This window comes from Choloepus didactylus, chromosome 24, assembly GCF_015220235.1.
Source record: "Choloepus didactylus isolate mChoDid1 chromosome 24, mChoDid1.pri, whole genome shotgun sequence".
Classification (NCBI taxonomy): domain Eukaryota; kingdom Metazoa; phylum Chordata; class Mammalia; order Pilosa; family Megalonychidae; genus Choloepus; species Choloepus didactylus.
In genome coordinates this window covers 10,464,996-10,480,435 of record NC_051330.1, presented here as the reverse complement: position 1 = coordinate 10,480,435, position 15,440 = coordinate 10,464,996, and the positions used below count along the sequence as shown (strand labels likewise).

Here is a 15,440-nt window from a genome sequence, read left to right as displayed (position 1 = left end):
GCTGTAATACTATTACCTAATTCACAAACTAGATCCAAATTTCACTAAATGCCCCAATACACTAGTGATGTTTTAAGGTTATGTTGAGATGCAGTCAACTGAGACGATATTAACTTGCCTTTCAAAACGAATCTATATCCTAAAGACAATACCAGGTTCAATGGTGAGAAAGATTCAATCATCAAGGGTCACTTAAGTATTCAAAAAGCTATTGGAAACCCAGAAGCAACAGCCGCTTCAAGAACATCCGCCAGATGCATCCCTCTTCCCTGTAATGTTAACATCCCTTTTCAGTATGAACAAGTTAGGATGGTCACTGCCCAGATATCCCTGAAAATTCAGACAGTGATCAAATGAGAGGGAAGGGTAGCAACAGACAAGAGACGATTTAACAAAAGATTACAAATACTGAATCTTTATATAATTGTGGAACTGTAACCCATAACATTCTTTGAAATTTGCTCTCTAACTACTTGTTAAATTGTACTTTGAAAATTATCACTTTTCTGTATATATGTTATATTTCACAACAAAAAAAAATATATAAAAAAGCTATTGGAGTGCCACCTTCAAAAGCAATCTAAAATTGGAACGATACAGAAAAAATTAGCATGGCCACCACACAAGGATGAAATGTAATTCATGAAGCATTTCATATGTTTTTCAGAAAGGAAAGAAAACAATTGATTAGGTAAAAATAGAAGTAGATATAATAGAATGGTCCTTGCATGAGGTTCTTAATCATATTTGATGGTTAAAGCAAAAATTACAATACCATCTGATGTAGCACTCAATGTAGGTAGAGGAGATACTTGAGACAATTATTTTTTAAAATTGGAAAGGGTAAAGGTAACTAAATGGAGCTAAACTTTCAATACTTCACTCAAAGTAGTCAAATTTCAATTTGAGGAAACTGATAAGTTACGTAAGTATACTGTAATACCTAGAACAACCACTAAGAAAACTATACAAAGCAACATAATCAGACATATTATAAATAAATCAAAATGGCATTTTTAAAAATGTTCAAGTAATCCACAAGAAGGAAGAAAAAAGAAACAGAGGAACAAGAAGCAGAACAAACAGAAAACAAATAATAAAATGGCAGATCTAAGCCATAATAATCAATAATTATTTTAATTATAAATGGTCTGAACCCATCAATTAAAGAATCAATAATTATTTTAACTATAAGTGGTCTAAATCCATAAATTAAAAGACAGAGATTAGCAGGCAATATAGAAAAACATGACCCAACTATATGCTATCTACATGGAACTCACTTCAAACAGAAATACATAGGTAAATTGAAAGCAAAAGAATGAGAAAAATATGGGCAAAAGACATGAACAGACATTTTACCAAAGAGGAAATACAAATGGCTAAAAAGCACATGCAAAGATGTTCAACATCACTAGCTTAGGGAAATGCAAATCAAAACCAAAATGAGCTATCATTTGACACCCACTAGAATGACCGCTATTAAACAAACAGAAATCTGCAAGTGTTGGAGAGGTTGCAGAGAAATAGGAACATTTTTTCACTGCTAGTGGGAATTTAAATGGTATAGCCACTGTGGAAGAGAGTTTGGTGGTTCCTCAAGAAGCTAAGTATAGTACTGCCATATGATTTTGGCAACCCACTACTAGATATATACCCAGAAGAACCAAAACTAGGGACACATACAAACATTTGTACATCGATGTTCATAGAAGCATTATTCACAATTGCCAAAAGATGGAAGCAACGCAAGTGTCCATCAACCGATGAATGAATAAACAAAATGTGGTATATACTTACAATGGAATACTGTTCATCTGTAAGAAGAAATTACTGTCTACAACAACATGAATGAACCCTGAGGACATCATGTTGAATGAAATAAGCCAGACACAAAAGGATAAATATGGTATTATCCCACTAATACACAGTAAATATAATGAGCAAACTCATGGAGCTAATATCTAGAATATAGGTTACCAGAAGACAGAATGAGGATGGGGAACTGATTCATAATTTGTGCACAATTTTTTAATAAGTTTGATTGTAAATGTTTGGAAGTGGATACAGGTGATGATAGCACATTATCGTGTGTGTAAATAACCGTGCTGAATCAGGGGTGTGATTGTGGTTGAAAGGGGAAGTTTAGGGTCATGTTTGTAACTAAAACGAAAGCTAGAGGATGAAACAGGAGACTGTATAATACAGTCACAAGAAGAATGTTCTTCCATGACTTAGAACCAATGTACATCACAACTACAAGGTGTTAATAATAGGGTGGCATATGGGGAAAATACACTTAATGCAAACTATGGACTAGACTTAGCAGTGATATCTTAATGTTCTTCCATCAATTGTAGCAAAGGTTCCACATCGATGCTAAGGGTCAATAATAGGGGGATATAAGCAGCCTGGAGTCTTTCATTTTGGAGCTATGCAAATGTTCTAAAATTGATTGTGGCAATGAAAGCATGGTTCTCTGATTATACTGAGAGCCACTGAGGGTACAATTTGGATGGATTGTATGGTGAATGAATAAAACTGTTTTGAAAACAAAGTTTTTTAAAAAAAACAACCCAGTTTTTAAAAATGGGCGATAAACTTGAACAGACATTCCTCCAAAGAGGATATATAAATGGCTTAAAAGTACATGAAAAGATGTTCAACGGCATCATTAGCTATTAGGGAAATACAAATCAAAACCACAATGAGATATCATTTCACACCCATTAGAATGGCTACTATTAACCAAACAAAATTACAAGTTTTGGTGAGGACGTGGAGAAATGGGAACACTCATTCATTGCTGGTAGGAATGTAAAATGGTGCACCTGCTACAGAAGACAGCTTGGCAGTTCCTAAGGAAGCTAAATATAGAATTACCATTTAACCTGGTAATACTGCTACTAGGTAAATACCCAACAGAATTGAAAGCAGGGACTCAAAAGAATGTTTGCACACCAGTGTTCATAGTGTCATTATTCACAATTGCTAAAAGATGGAACCAGCCCAAGTGTCCAACTGATGAATGGATAAACCAAATGCAGTATATACATACAATGGAATATTATTCAGCTGTAAAAAGAAATGAAGTCTTGATGTATGCTACAACATGGATGAACCTTGAAGATATTATGCTGAGTGAAATAGGCCAGACATAAAAGACAGGTATTGAATGATCTCACTGATATGAACTAATTATAATAAGCAAACTCATGCAGTTAGAATCTAGACTACAGGTTACTGTTGGGTTGATTAGGGTAGAGAATAGTGAATTGATGCTTAATTTGCACAGAATTTCTATTTAGCCTGATTGTAAAAGTTTGGAAATGGATAGTGGTGATGGAGTGTGAGTAACAGTGGTGAATTATGTTTGTGAAGGAGGTTGAAAGGGGAAGTTTTGGGTCATGCATGTTGCCAGAATGAAAATTAGAAGATAAAACATGGAACTGTATAACGCAGTGAACCCTGTTGTGGATATGGACTGGGGTTAATAGTACAAGTATAAGAATGCTCTTTCATAAATTATAACAAATGTACAGCACTAATACAAGGTATTAAGAATAAGGTTGTATAAGGGGAAAATACACCTAATGTAAACTATGGACTATAGTCAATAGTATTATTTTAATATTCTTTTATCAGTTGTAACAAAGATACCACACTAATGCAAAGTATGGACAATAGGGGGGTTATGGGTATATTGTACTTTTTACATGACTTTTCTGTAAATCTACTTCTCTAATTAAATAATAACTGCTACTATTATAATAATTACTATAAAAAGAGACTGGACCACAAACAAACAAAAATGAAACATTGGACTGTACAACACAGTGAACATTACTGTAAATGATGGCGTATAATTAATAGTGCAATGATAAAAATGTTTTTTCATGAATTATAACAAATGTTTCACACTAATGTTAGGTGTTAATAATCAGGTGGTGTATAAGAACTCCGTATTTTATGCATGATTTTTTCTGTAAACTTAAGCCACAGAACTGTAATGTAACCCTAATGTAAACTACAAACTATAGTTAATAATATAATAATATTGGTTCATCAACTGGAACAATAGTACCACAGTAATGCAAAATGTTAACAATAGAGAAAACTGTGGTAGGGTATCTGTGAATTCTGTATGATTTTTCTGTAAACCTACAACTGCTCTAATAAAAAAAATTAAATAATTTAAAAAATCTATTTCAATCTTGATGAACCTCAAGGGGATTAATGTAAGTGAAAAAACCCAATCCCAAAAGGTTACATGTTGTATGATTCCATCACTATGTTGCTCTGAAATAAAACTGTAAAGTTGGAGAATAGATTAGCCATTTCCAGATGTTAGGGATGGCTATAAAATGAGCACAAAGAAACCATGAGGTGATGATATGGTTCTATATCTTGATAGTGGTAGTAGTTACATGAAGATAAATGATACACATGATAAAATTGCATTGAATTATGTATGCGCACAGAGAAAAGAGTGGATGTATAACTGGTAAAATCTGAATAAGCTCTGAGGACTTTTCCAGTGTAAATTTCTTGATTTTGATATTGTAGGACAGTTGGGCAAGATGCTAACATTGGGGTAGAATGGACAAAAGGTGCATAGGATCCCCTTGCACATTTCTTTGCAACTTCCTGAGTCTAGAATTAGTTCCAAATGAAATTTCTTTGAAAAAAAAAAAAAAAAGCTCAGTCATAATTTAAAAACAAAAATCTATGTCATTGAGTTGGCCTTTGTGAATCATAATCTGACAAGCATTGGATTGATTATTCACTCCCTAATAGAGGAAGTGAGCTGATCTTAGGCTGTTTTCCCTATCTAAAACATTTTCATCAACTCTTTTCCATCTCTACAAAATTCAAGTTTCTTTAAGGCCCAGTTTAAGTCCGGTCTCTTCCATGAAGTCTAGAAGCTCCAATTCTTTTGAGCTTTACCTTCTCAGAATTCCAATATCTTCCATGGTTCATATAATACATACAGATTATATGCTTCTTGAATTGTTCTCTAGTAACTGCATGCACATTTGTCTTCTTATCCAAAGTCTAAATTCCTGACTCATGCTTATTATCTGACAGATATTTTTTGAGCGTATTCTATGTACCAAGTACTATGCAAGATGCTCGTCAATCTCATAATTCTCTGATATATTTCCTTCTGCCCCCATATTGCCTACTCACCTCCAAACCACACACACATGCATTTGTATCCACACCTTAGTATCAGCATAGTTCTAAGCTCACCATAGTAAATAGACATATATAAAGGCAACACAGCTTAGTGAGAAAATTATAAGCTTTCAATTTGGAATGATTGAATTTAAATTCTTATTCTGCCGTTTGTTGGCTGGGTCATCAAAATAAGTTACAAATAAATTGTAGTGAGTAAGCAAATTTGCAAATATGGAATCAGAGAATAATAACAATCAACTGTAATAATATTTACTCTTCCACGCCTATGAACCAGGTAACTTAATGAACACATATGAAAATCCATAACTTGTCTCATTGTTGTGACTTCTGTATCTCCTTTATAATAAGAGATTCTGGTCAAAGAAGGATAAATAAAAGGGAACTTGCTGAGCCCTCCCAGATACCACCATGCTGTATATGCCATTTAACCAGCCAATACCAGGTAAGGTTAATTTTATTGTGCTTTTTAGACATGAATACACTGAGATTCAGAAAGCTTAAATAATTTGACCTAGGTAAAAGAGTCAGTGGCAGTGCTCAGATTCAAAATCACTCATAAATGACTCTAACCCTGGGTTTGGGCTTTTTGATCCACTCCTCAAACGAAAAAGCTTAACAGTTCAGGCAGGGCTTGGCTTAAGGAAAGTTGTGAATTAAACCAGTGATCTCTAGTCCTTTCTGATCTCATACCCTATTAGTAAAAATTGTTTGAGTCTGCATGCCCTTTACCTATAATTACTAATTTATAAATTGTACAGGTATACTACTGTACTATGATATTATAAACATAAAAATAGAAAAAAAGGATAAGATAAAAATGAAATCAATAATATTTAAAAGTATGTTTTCTTAACAGCACAAAATTATTTGCTCCTACTAAAATTATTAATATTAACAATTTCAGAGTAAAATGTTAATTGTGATAGTTTCATGAAAGCAATGTGATTCCATATGCCCCAATATTTTTTGAAATTTGTGGCTTAAAACTTTATAAAACAGCATTCTAAGGTTGATTTTCTTTCAACACTTCGTATTGATGGCTATCAGAGCTAAAGGATATATTCATCCAAATAGAAAACATAATCCTTAGCTGCTCTCCCTAAAGCAGGAACATTTTTTAGTTTCACCTGCCAAATAAGCAAGCGTTAAAGTAATTTTGCCAATTAATTTCCATCTCCCTAAATGTCAATTACTTATTCTTGCAAACTAATCAAGTGTTGCATTGCTATAATTTTAACAAATTATCTTCAAAACTCATTGAACTCTGTCTAAGATACATCAGGCTAAAATCATTTCCAAGGGTGCCTATAGGAGAGACTTTAAAGGGACATATATTATTTTCAGCCACAGAATCACAGAAAGAGAGAAGCATTTCCAAACATCTATGGTCAATGCTCTCCCCATAACATAAGTTTCTTCCAGAAAAGTTGCCACATTCTTACTGTTTACAGAAAATGTGATTTTATCTTTACCTTGAATGGTCTGAATTAGACAATTTTTAAAAAACAATCTTTAGGGTAGCAGTCTATTAGTCATTTATCATCATAGAATAGATCAGAAAAAAAAAATTTTTTTCAAAGAGAGAAAGAGTTTTGTTGCTAGGCTCAAAGCAGGAGAACAGATGGCCTATTGGTCCAAAATCTTTCTCCCCGAATTGCAGTAATTCTGATAGTTTATAGTATCAAAAGATGGGCAGGTTTTAGGTTAATGAGCACAATGGCCCCAGATGATGTAATTAGAGGTGATCTAACTATTGAGCATGTGCAGATTGATTATATGCTTAGTCACAGAACACAGGTAAGAAAATGGCGGCCTTAATATGATGATGAGTATGATTTTTAGTATTATAATGAGGAATGGGTGACTTGTAGTTTAAAGTCTAAGCTACTGCACATGTCAGGTGAACCCATTTTGGTTAGATACAGCTTTGGTTATCAAAATAACTTTGGACTTGGGGTGGCCTTCATTAATAAACATTAGGGGCTGTCTTCAGTGATCATAAGACTTTAAGGTAAAAGAAATTAGATAAATGGGTACAAGTGAAGATTAGTCACAAGGTTTTTACAATCACAAGGGCACGAGATAAAGGCTATTCAATCCTTATCAGAGATCAAGGCAGCTGGATTACGGTTCAGAGATTTCAGGTATTTCCCTCTGTCTACTCTAATACACCAGAAAGTAAAACGGAATATCTGTATAATGATTCAGTAATCATCATCAGTCCTGAAATCCTATCTTCTCAGTTACAACTCCTCCCTCTCATTTGTTAATTTTCCCTCAATCTTGAGGGATATCTGGGCAAAAACTCTCCTAATTGCTTGGTACTGAAAAGGTCAGAAAATTTGGAACACTTTTTATAGAAGAAAAGTGTAAATTTGGAACCTTCTGCCGAGAGATACCCCCTTCACTGCTGGGTGTTGCCAGCATGCCACGATCATGAGCCAAATCACGCCATATGCTATTATAAAGATTCTGCTACATTTCTAAAGTCTGATTTTTATCAAGTTATCCACATGAATGACACTTTACAGCATTTTTCCTATTTTTGGATTCAACTTCTTTTGCCTGAGTTTACCTATGAATGATGCAGTGAATTAATTTCACATGATGCTAGAACCTCGCCCCAGCATCATTTTTGTTAATTCTTGCCAATGCCGTCACTAAATCAGTGATTATATTTTCACTGATTTGCCCTAAAACATTTTTTTTTAATTAAAGGAGTCATTTACTCTGGAGAATACATCTTGATTGGTTCACCCATGGGGTGAGATACAGAATATTTAAAACCTGGCATTGTACGAGCACCTGACAACAAGAACAGCAGGTGGCAATTCCCAAATAGGACTGGCACCAGCCTTCAGCTGCTAGATCACGGAGTGGCAGGGTTGGTACAGATGGAAGAGAGGACACTCGGGGGCTCAGACTGGTGGCCATTTACCCACTTGGATAGAAGTATTTAGGGGTGTTTACAACTCCACCAGCTAAATCCAACGTACAGACAGATGATCATCCTTGGGCCAACAACATATTTTATTATTGAAACAGATTCTGGTGAATACACAAACTGAGACATATCAGAACCCCTGTTTTCCCTGGGATATAGAAAATAAAATTCTTAGAGTGTATTTTTTTCTTCAAATTTTCAGCAGTGTTTTCTAAATATCATCCAACAGGACATGCTTTAGGAATGCATGTTAGTTTCTCACCTTACTGTTTCCTGTATACAATGCTGGCCATTTTTATCTCAGCAGAAGATCAAGGTTTTCACAAATGAAATATGACTTTGCATCTTTCTCTATTATGAAAGATCCCTCATGAAAGAGTTTCTAAATGGTCCTTACTAAGTTTTGTAACGTTTTGTAAAGCATGGAATGAAATAGTACCTGATTTTAAATGTCACTGAGAATTACAGCAGTTAATTCAAATGTCCCTGATGCTTAATTTTCAAATAACTTGCTAAATGACAATGGTTTTGGATTGTTATTAGCTAATTTCTTGAGGCACAATGTACACTTAAGATTATGTTTTTCCTGAGTGTGATATAAATATATTTTATATTTTGATATAAATATATTTATATTTGGTCATCTCTCTCTTTTTTCTCTGATACCACTGATTAGATCATCATGTCAGGACACCTTGGCATAAGGCTGACCAAGAGTTCGTTCTAAGTCCAACAGAAGTGTCACCTCTGCCACATTCTTGTGGTTACTTGTTGTCTTTGTATCATCATCAATCTGTGGTTAAGCATAATCTGTAAACCAGCTCCACAGCTCTCTTATTGTTAGACACTAGTGCATAATACTATTTAGTACTGTTAGTGTATCCTAAAAGTATATAAGCTCCAGACCCCAAAGAACCTGGCCCCAACCTCACGCTGCGACTGGCTGACACCTGCACCAAGTGAGGGTTGTCACTGTTGACCTGAATCTTAAATATTAGTTATGCTTAACTTCTTTTAGTTTTCAAAAAAAAAAAAAAAAATAGGAACAGAAATTTTCTCCCTCCCTTAAACGGGTAATTTTGAGCAGCCTACTTTGGAGATGGCTGACTTATACCCTTGATTTTGGGGGCTTTATTTTCCTCTATAGAGGGGTTTCAACTAAATCTCCCTGATAATACCACCATGGTTTGCTCTCTCTGAACCAAGGCACATGATAGTAACTCCCATAAACACCTGCATCTGAAATGCCAGCTAACAATCATTTATTCTGCTCACTAAGTGTTTAGGTGAACCTGCCATAATTTGAGGGGAATACAAAAGAAATATAAGTTTTATGCCCTGTAAAAGTTTGCAACCTAGTTTGGAAGACAATGTGCAAAAGGTAAGCTGCAATGCCACGCAGTCTATAGTAAAGACCACGTGAATTAGGTAGAGTAAGTGGTCCGGGGCCTTAGGAGTTAAGTGTGTGGTAGAGAAGGTGGGACTTTGAGTGGTCTTTGAAGGGAATGTTTTGGGCAAGTGAGGCGAGAAAAGGGAGAAGGGATAAGTGAAGAGAAAGAAAAAAAATTCAATGACGTCTGGAATGCAGACTTATACTCGGAAGATAACGAAGAGACAGTCCAGCTGAAAAGATTTTGCATCTGATTGAGTGAGAGGAGGGTGGACATGAATGTTAGATTTGACTTTGTCCAACAGGTAGCTGCATAGAGTTTTGAGTGGGAAATTAAACTATCAAGGAGTTATATTAGGAAGATTAATCAGCTGGTACTATCTAAGGTGGTAAGGAAAGAAAGGGTGATAACGGGTGGTTCTCCTAAAACCAGTAACGAGCATAAGGAGGACAAGGGTTGAGTGATACCATAAAGAAGAGTGATGGACACCTTGGTATAGACCCAAAAGAATTGAAAGCAGGGACTCAAACAGTTTTGGTACACCAATGTTTACAGCAGCATTACTCACAATAGCCAAAATGTAGAAGCAACCCAAGTGTCCATCAACCGATGAATGGAAAAACAAAATGCAGTATATCCATGTTTTAGTTTGCTAAAGTTGGCAAAATGCAATATACCAGAGAGGGTTGGCTTTACAATGGGGATTTATTAACTTACAAGTTAACCATTCTGAGGCTGTGAAAATGTCCAAATCAAGGCATCAACAGGCGGTGCTTTCTCCCTGAAGACAGGCTACCATGATCCTCAAGGACCATGGCGACATCTGCTGTCACTCCCATCTCTTCCGTGTTTCATTGCTTCCAGCTTCTGGCTTCAGTGGCTTGCTCTCTGTCTCTGGTTTCTCTCTGTCTTCTGTGTGTTTTCAGCTACTCTGGCTTTTTTCTTTCAGCTCCTCTGTGTTTTTCTCCGAATTTCATCTTTTAAACAGGACTCCAGTAAGAGGAGTAAACCCCACCTGGGGCACACCTCAACTGAAATAATCTGATCAAAAGGTCTCACCCACAATAACTGGATTAGCTTTAAGATTATGATCTTCTCTGGGATTGCATACAACCTCAATCCATCTCATCGTACAACGGAATATTATTCAGCCATGAAAGGAATGAAGTATTGATACATGTGACAACATGGCTAAACCTTGAAGACATCACGTTGAGTGAAATAAGCCAGATACAAAAGGACAAACATTGTATTTATATGTATTCATACTGTATGGTACTGTATATATTTTATAAATATTGTATTATATATGTATGCATATATCTGTATGAAATACTTAAAATAAGCAAATTCATAGAGAAAGATAGTAGATCACAGATTATCTGGAGACCCAGGGTCTTGGGGGGTGAGGGTAAGGGGAGTTTATTGTTTAATGGGTGCAGATTTTGTGTCTGATGTGATGAAAAAGATGGGGGTCATGGATGTTGGTGACAGAAGCAAAATTTGGGGAACATAATTAATACCACTGAATTATGTACTTGAAAATGGTTAAACTGGGAAGTTTCAAGTTGACCATATATTTTACTACAATAAAAAGTTTTTTTAAAAAGAAGAAAAGTGATGGGACGCATCCTGCAAAGCTAACATCTTTACAATCTGGCCCCTTACAGAAAAAAAATTGGCTGATGCTTGGAAAGTATAAACAAAAAGGTTCAAATTTCCTTATACTAAGTGTCAATTCCAATTAATGAGTGAATTACTTAAAATATTTTCCTTAAAGCTTTTTTTCCTTTTAATTGATGCAGCTGATGTAAATATGATCATTTGGACTCTTTCAAGTTGATCTCCTTAATCAAACTGAACAGATAAATGGTGTGGTGAGCAGGGAGCCTGCCTCAGGGGCAATCTCAGGCCCTTAGTTTCCTGTTGATCTAACATTAACATACCTACTCATGGGATCAAAGAGAGCCTTGCTTTCCCTACGCTCTCTCCACAGGGGAGAAAAAAATTCTAATATAATTTAAAATGTAACTGCAATTTGGTATCCTCTGAAACTGTGGCAGTTTGTAACCAAGGACTAAGGTTTATAAAGAGAAGTTTACTGATGATCAGTTTAGAATACTCCTGAAACGTGAACTTACTCGGTAGAGAATTTACTATCTTTGCATTTACTAAGACATTTTCTCAGACCTATCCATTTCCCTACAAAGAAATCATTTCTATTTCTAATGCTAATTCAAATGCAGTCAATCCAAGGCTGAAATATTGCATTTAATGGGTAGCATGATCCTGTTTGATCAACCAAAAGGATAGGAAAAAGAAAAAAAAGTGTATGTCATATTCTGTGTTAGAGAGCTTTATTGCATGCATGCATTCATTCATTCATTCCTTCATTCCATAAACTATGGGGGACCCGTGCTAGCTTTGCTAGACATGGTGGTGAGCTATGATGGACGTGACTCCTGACTTTGGGATGGTCAGCTCACCAGAGGAGACAGGTATTAACCAAATAATCACAGAAAGATGCTGACTGCTATAACAGGGTAAGGACTATGAAGGAAAAGGTCTCCATCGTGGAGAACCTGTAAGATGAGGAGGATGGACATTTTCCAGGGAAGTAGGAAATGTGTCTCCAAGGATGCAAGAGGCCTGAGCTAAGTACTGAAGGAAGAGGAAGGGCTTGCTTGCTAAAGAATGGAGGAGGGAGCAGGGGCAGGCCTGGCCCAGAGAAGAGCTTGTCTGAAGGCTCTCTCCAAGCTCCTCTTCAGATGAACAGAAAGAAGTTCAGCAAGATGGGAGGGCATGGGAGATCCAGACCATTTAGGACCTTTTCCATCAGAAAATCCAAAGGATTTTGGTGTTTACTTTAAGAGCCCTAGAAAGTCACTGAAATCCTTTGAGGTGGAGGCTGGCATGATTACAATTGTATTTTGAAACCATCAGCCTAGGGGAAAACTGATGTACGAAGGACAAAAGGGGATGCAGGGAGATGAGTTAGAAGGGCATAGAAAGGTCCAGGTGACAGGTGATGGTGGCCTGGCCCAGGGGGTTGACAGTGGAGGAGAGAAGACCATGGGTCCAAGATTTATTAGCAGCTTGGGATTTGGGCCACAAGTTTGGGGGTAGATTAGACAGTGGAGAGGTGAGAGGGGCAGGGTGAATTAGGCTTAACTCCCAGGTTTCTGGCTCACATAACAATCCCTTTGTGTGACCACATTTAATCCTCACAATAATCCATAATGGAATCCTTGTTTTGCACATGATGACACCAAGAGGGAGAGAAGTTTAGTAGCTTTCCTAACACTGCACAGCTATCAGACATCCCAGGATGCCCACGTGGGGCTACTGGCTTTAAAAGCTGTGCTTGTTTCCTAATATCCCTATCATGAGCACCTCAGAACCCAAAACGATGCTTTGGGGAGACACAATAAAAGGAAGTCCCTTAAAAGATCACCAAAAAAGTAGGTGAAAGTGAGAAAACGAAAAGTTTGTCCAGGAGTCTGCACTTGGCTTGGGTTCCAGGGTTGTTATCACATAACTGGAAACCTGAAATGCAGACAAAGTATTCAAGTAACCCACTTAACCCACCAGCCAGGATAACCCATAATCCTCTTTCAAACATGCCACTGGGTCCCAGGATGGGCTGAGGATGGGCTGAACACACACAATGAGTTGCTTCTCCAGGAGCTGCCCATCGAGGTGAATGTTTACCAAGAGTCGCTGGTGTTTGTTCCCCACTAAAGCCACGGGATTTACAAGTGTCATTTTGTGATTTAAATATTTATATAATCTGAAAAAGATACAACTGTAAAAGGTAGTTATTTCTAAAAACAAACAAAAACCCAAAACGCTTTGGGAAAACACAATAAAAGGAAGTCCCTTAAAAGATCACCAACAAAGTAGGTGAAAGTGAGAAAATGAAAAGTTTGAACAGGAGTCTGCACTTGGCTTGGGTTCCAGAGTAGTTTTTTATTACATAACTGGAAACCTGAAATGCAGACAAAGTATTCAAGTTGTGGACCACAAGAAAAACCACACGAAACTAAATCAGCAGATGCCACTGCAAAGAAAGCTCTTTGGCCCTTCCTCAAAAAGTTGTTGAATGAATGATTAGCTTTAAAAATGTTTACAACAAATGAGTCCAGAATTAACCAACTTTTAATATTAACTGACAAGCCACCCATCCAGATGACTCTATAAATTTTTAATTGTTATTTGGCTTGTGAAACTATGGGTTCCTTCTACAAAAGTAACCAAAACTTTATGAGCATTATTTAAAATGTGAGCTCTACATCTAGAAACGTAAAAAGGGCAGACACGTAAATGAATATTGTGTGGTCCTGTCACAGGAATCAACTGAACGGAATAGAAAGTGCAGAAAAAGACCAAATTATTTGGAAGTGTAGTATGTGATAAAGATGGCATTCGAACTCTGCTGGGAAAGGATGGATGGTTGGACAGATGGTTTTAAGACAAATGGGTAAATATGTTGAAAATATAATACTGCATCCCTACAAATCCCAAACAAATGTAGAAAATGAAATTATAAAAGCATTACAAAATATAAGTCAGTGGTTCTCAAGCTTAACTGCATATTAGAATTCTCTTGGTAGCTGGTGTGAGGCCCCAGGAACCCATAGTTTTTCAAGATTCTCAGGGAATTCCAATGTGCAGCTACACCATGACTAAGAATTATAATATAGATCAATAATTATATTATTAAATAATATATCATTTAAAATATAATAAATCATTATATTTATTTTTAGTGGGAGGGTAGACAATATAAAGTAAAAGTTCGATACCTTTAAACTCCCTAAGAATTAAAACTATCTGTGGCTCCTGTATACTAAAGCAAATACCCACATTAAAAGGTAAATGATAAACTTGTAAATTTTGCAACTATATGATAGGCATGGGGCTAATAGTCTAATGAAGAGATTTTACAAATCAAAAAGGAATAGAATTACCAACGCATGTGCATACACGCAGAGAGAGAAATGGATGATAATGAAATGTGCTCTATCTCACTAGTAATAAAGAAAATGCAAAACAAACCATTTTTCACTTTTAATATTGTTTAAAAAAAGTTTTTACTTTTTGAAACTACTCAGTTTGGTCAAAGTGTCCCCTATATTGCTGGGGAGAAAACAATTGAGTACTACACCTCAAAATCCTGGTATTTTTTTCATGCTCTTTAACTCAGCAACTCCATTTCTAAAATGTTACATCATCGTGGTTCTTATATAACAATCTGTGCCCCTATCCCCCACTGATAAGGGTCTCCTTGGGAAACTATACCTGACCCCTCAGGTCTGATTTAGGTCCTCTCGCCTGGGAGCCCCCTACACACTCTGCAGAGCCCTTTCCTATCTCTTCCACTCTCCAGTAACCACTAATTTGCTACTGTCTCCTCTGCTAAGCAGAAAGCACCTTGCAAACAAGCGCTGCTTTTTTTTTTTAATCTTTATATTCCCAGATTAGAGCACAAATTCTGGCACCTAGCAAGTGCTTCTTACATGTTTATCATCAACAGCTCTATGTAGAACTTTTATGACTAGCACAATAATTACTCAGGAGGCTTTCAACCATAAGAGGGCGAGTGAGAAAGCTGTGCTGACAAACCTGGAGATGCGTGGGTTGTGTCTGCTCCCATTTCTACAATTGTAAAATGTGACACGCGTTTTACCCACCAGGGCTGTCTGACAGAATTTCTGAGCCTATAGAGACATCCCCTCTTCAATCCCATACAGTGGTCACTAATCACGTTTGGCTGCGGAGCCCTCGAAATGTGGCTGGGGCAACTGGGGAACTAAATTTTTAATTTTCTTTAATTGTATTGAATTTCAGTTAAAATAGTCACATGTGGCTAGTGGCTACAGAATCGCACAGAACAGGTCTAG

At 36.5% G+C, this 15,440-nt stretch overlaps 1 protein-coding gene and 1 pseudogene across 1 annotated transcript in view; one reads left to right on the top strand and one right to left on the bottom strand.

The window, feature by feature from the left end:
* LOC119519847 overlaps positions 1-15,440 on the bottom strand; it is a 153,958-nt gene that overhangs the window by 37,357 nt on the left and 101,161 nt on the right. The window lies entirely within an intron of this gene.
* Positions 562-662, top strand: LOC119520148 (annotated as a pseudogene).